This window comes from Anopheles aquasalis, chromosome 2, assembly GCF_943734665.1.
Source record: "Anopheles aquasalis chromosome 2, idAnoAquaMG_Q_19, whole genome shotgun sequence".
In the NCBI taxonomy this organism is placed as follows: Eukaryota; Metazoa; Arthropoda; class Insecta; order Diptera; family Culicidae; genus Anopheles; species Anopheles aquasalis.
Window position 1 is genome coordinate 17,532,501 of NC_064877.1, and position 5,000 is coordinate 17,537,500.

A 5,000-nucleotide genomic window follows, 5' to 3' on the forward strand; every position below is an offset into this window, starting at 1 on the left:
AAATACGGGAAGTAAAGTTCTTCTGCCTTACAACGATCCAACAACGTGTAGAACCAGCGCCAGACAGGAACCATTATTGGACTCTTCTGCTACTATCTAGAACCAGCACCGATGGTCCCTTCAATGGATCCCCCCGGATCCGTTGCTGGTTGCCACAAAAAAGCTGTTTTCGATTTACGATTCCTAAACTACGGAACCGGCGTATCCTGGTACGGTATCGGTTTGCGGCTTGTGGGTTGTGGTTTCCGGTCCCCTACTGATCTCGGAGCGTAGAGCACTGCTAGCGACTCCTGCTAGTCCAGCATCTTACAAGCTGTGGATGGTTCTCGTTCGCTTCTTCCCGATGCGCCCAGGAATAACATATTCCGCGGGACGGGGTCGTGGTCGACGGTGGGGCGCCTGTAAGAGCCCGTTGGCAACAACATCCGGAATTCATAGGAAAACCCCGAGAAGGAAGGCCAAGACCGTGCTCAATCGATTTGCTTCTAATCGATCTGAGGTTTTACAGCTTCCGCTAGCACCGGACCAGGACCCATTTTGCTAGCAACCGTCGGCAAGGGTTGATTGTGTTTCGGTTAGCTTTGGATTAGTTTTAGTGTTTGAGAAATTAAAATATTCCCTACACGACGTTTCAACGCAAAGGTGGACCACCTTTGTTCTATCATCGAGGTCATTAGGGATTCGATCTAACGGTTCAATCGAGCGAAGTCGAAGAAGGCCCTGCGGAATGAATCGAAGTATCTAAATTATCGAAAGGGCCTGTGAGATGGTCGCCAGTGGTTGAATAGGGAACAACGAAAATGAATTGACGCACCCAACCTGTTGGATGGAAGGCTTAACACATCCTTTGTGTGGTTACGCATTCAATGTTAGCTCTGTTTGTCCTTGTTAATTCACATTCACAAAAACGTTACCCACCTCTTCCCAGAAGCAGCGTAAGAATGTTGTCGCCAGACATTTGCCAGACATCTGCTGTTTGTCGAAAAACGAACCTTCACCGGGCTGTAAGGTCTGTCAGCTCAGTCGATCCATTGGAAAATTGAATTAAATTTCCCACGGAGCACCAGCACGGAACGTGTAGGCGAACGAGTGAATGCCATTGACTGAAAATACGATTTTGCTAATAGCTACCGCCGCCGGTTCTACTCAATGATACTTCAAATAAATTAGCAAGCACACCGTGGTGATGATGAAAAGCTTATCAAGCGGTTCTAGCGGCGGCTCCACATTCCCAACACAAATGTACGTCTATCAGTCATGAAACATGCCACTGGTTTGGATCTTTTTCGCGATGAGAAATGCCATTTCCATTCGTTGTTACTGGATTGTCAATCGAATTTTGTGTTTGGAGCAGTTTGCAGTCAGCTCACTCCTTAGGAGTTCAACGGCATCGGCTCCGGTTCTCACGGTTGGCAATCAATTCAGAACACTGAAGGCAGATCGCGCGGCTAATCAACAAACGCGTTAAGAAGTCGAAACCGTCGTAGATTCAAATTCTATTCCAAGAGTTTCCATCGCGTTGGAATGCACGTACGCACACGCTCGACGCTGTTGATGATACATTCGTCAGCAAGTGCCTGTAACACCAATGTTGTGTAAACGAAGCAGGATATATGCTGACGGGCTCTTGTCTTGCGGTGCCATTCGCATTATTCGCATTAATTCGCCATTCTCCGCTTCAAAATCAGCTCCTCTTTCACTTTCATCCACCTCTTCAAAGGCACCACGAAGACGGCCACCACTTGGTGTGCGGTTCCGTTGAAAGCCAAGGAAGAAAGGACCACGCAAAGATCCGCTCAGATCCACTTCTCCCTTGCGATACCACAATCATCGAGCGAGCGAGTACAGTGCACGATTTGCGATAATCAATACTAAAGACACTCGTTTTGCTCGTTTCGTTTGCTCGTTAGACCATCCAAGAGCTGGTTTTTTTTTGTGTATTGAATTATCGTTCTCCATTTTCCTTCGTTCTTCAACAGCAAACGAGATTGTTCTTCGAGGAGGACAAACTTCGAGTGAACGACTGTATCAAAACGTGCTACCAGCATGGTGGAAGTACGGCAAATGTTTCTTCAATAAGGCCACGACGCCAACAGGGAAAGGGAATATGGTTTATGTATTCAAATCACGCTCACCAGGACTCCAGGGCAGACACAGGGAAGCAGCTCCAGTACAGGTTGCACACTTTATGCTCGCCGTTTGCCACACAAACACCCAGCTACGGCCACAGAGACACACAATTGTGACAATCGAATAAAATGTGGTGCAAAAGCAGCCAGATGACCTCTTAGCGTAAAGCCCCAGCATAAAGCCATTTGTACCGCTTGTCATCTCGATCGTAGACAAGTATCAATGGATGCCACGAATCGGTTGACGGAAACAGGAACCGGGAAGTAGTAGAAGTAGGAAAAGGAGGAGGAAAAAAACACATCAACATGTAGTTCCGGTGCTTGTGCAGCAGGCCCCGGATTGGCATCGGTGTTGTACGATGGAACAATAAATTGTTCGCCCACCGCGAAGCACGAGCACGCGACACCACAATCGGTGCCACCGGCGTACTGTTGGCCTGATACATTCGGCCTGTGTGCGAGTGTCGGTGTGTGCCGGCACGGTTCGCAGCTAGCCAGAACCAGAAGTCATCAGTTTCGGTGGCAGTAAATCATGGGATGCGTTTAATAAATTATTAGCCGTTTGAAATTTATTGCACCGAAGCAATTCGTGACCTCAAGCGACCTTACGGTGAGGTCACGTCAGGTTTCGTCGCGAAATAAGAATTAATTCAATGCTTCTGGAGGTGCATTGGAGTTTGCTTTGGGTGGGTGTGGGTGTTCAGACCAAATCAGACTAAGCGAACCGGCGGTGCACCGGAGATTCTAATATGTGTTCCTCTTTAACTCATCTAAGCGGCGCAATGAAATGAGTTAACAAATCCGCTTTCTCTCAGAAGATCCACTCAGTCCACGAAGCGAATGAACGAAGCAAATTTGAAATAATTTGAAGCTAAAGTACCAGCACTTGGATGAGCTCGGAACAAACGAGCTAAACTTTAACGCCAACAACGTGCCGAGTTGCAGTTTGCTCACTTTTTCCCGACCAAAAAAAAAAACACTAATGCTCGCTGCACACTCATGCCCTGCTGGCCCTGCTGAGCATTAAAGTGCACCAGCTCTAACCTCTGGTAGCGTAGCTTGGCACCACCACCTGCAGATGGCAAATCGAATCTTCTCTTCCCAACAACCGTTACTCATCGGGTTTATGGGCTCCCGGGCAGCTTAACAGTTAGCAGGAACCAGCAGCAGAGCATGTCAGCGAAAGTGGTGCACCGTTTGCGTGTTTGGTCGAGATGCTTTTTTGTTTTTTTTTGTGTGTTTTTTGGTGAGTGTGGAAGTCGAAAACTTTTCCTTTCGTCCAAAAGTGGATGGACCAGTGTCAGCTAACCGCCGCCTGGGCCGGAGTTGGAATAGGGAGTTGCTCCAGGAAAAAGCTTACAAATCAAATTATTCATCGGCTAGTAACTAAGGAGAAAAAAAAAATGGCTAACCCACAACTACTTTATCGTCAAATTTGCTGTAGTTTGCATATTTTCGACTCTTCACTCTCGGACGTTCCTATCGGATTGATGCCACGCACAGTACTGCGACGTAGCAGTAACATGTATTATATGCGAAGCGTAAGAGGTCAACTGAAGATGGTCTAAATTTATTCAATCACCGAACAGTGGTACAACGGCTTCGGTAATGCAGTGCGAAATAGCAGGAGCTGCATATCAACTTGGTAAATAGAAGACTCAGAGCTGGGTTCTTAGTCTACGCTCTAGCTCTGCCAAAGCTTGCTAGGATCCTAGTTTTCAGACCACTGCTAGTTCCCGGTGGTGCGTTCTGACTTGTCGGCAAAGGTTAACCACCACTTCCGTCATCACCGTCCAGTCGATGGCTGAGCAGAACGGAAACCGTTGCCGAAAAAACCACGTCTCTCGAAAAATGTTCCAATGATCATTAATTTTAAGGGGGCAAAGTTTTCCTATTAAAATAATGTTTCCACTGTTTGCGCGCCGGCAAAAATCTCCACTAGAGATGAGTTGTTTGTTCGGTTTTTCAGGGTTTTAGTAGCTTAGCAGCAACTACTTTCTCCCCCTTTTTCACGGGCCTCGTTTGTACGAGCTAGTTATGCATACTCATCGTCGTACTAGGAACCTTTCGCTTCCCATTAAAGTTTCGGTGGAATTCCTGAACGTGAACTGCATTTTTTTTGTGCCATTTTCTCGCGCTTTTCCATCCATGTTTAAAGGAGAAACATGGTGGATACCATTGGCGACGGCACCGTCACTAACGGAACGGGTGGTCAAGTAAAACACTTCCACCGGTCCCGGGGACCACCATAAATCTTACTTTACGCTCAGCCCAGCCGAATCAAATGAACTCTCACGGGAGCTCTAATTGGATTATCACATATTCACGAATGCCGAAGTGCAAAAAAAAACCCCCGCGGGGTGCGTAAAGGAAGGTAAATTATTCCAAATTTCGGCCCCGGGGCGGGTGCAGCGTGAGTGACCTCCCTTGGGAACACGTTACATGTGACGCGGTGACCGCCTAGCTGTGTCTAGATTCCAGGCCACCCTAATGAAACGATTAATTGCGTCAAGGAGAGAGTGCGGGAGTAGGGGCCGGAACGCACCGAAAGCGGACCGGAGGGTGCAAAATGCGAGGCATCTCTTGGGCAATTCCACCGGGAGCTGTAGCACACGGTGCCATGAGCCCTTGTTGCCTGTCTCACCGTACAAAACGAGAGTGGGTTTTTGGTTTGGTTTTGGCACCCAAATGACAAGCAGCTCCGTCGCCGACCGGGGCCGACCTGAAATGTGACATCATGTGTCACCGGTGCCGACATCTGGACCGGTCATGTATGAATTTATGGATGGCCCCGGTGGTGTAAGCATGATGCGAGATGGATACTGTTGGCTGGTGGTGGTGGTGGCGGTTAAATTATTCTTTTCACTTATG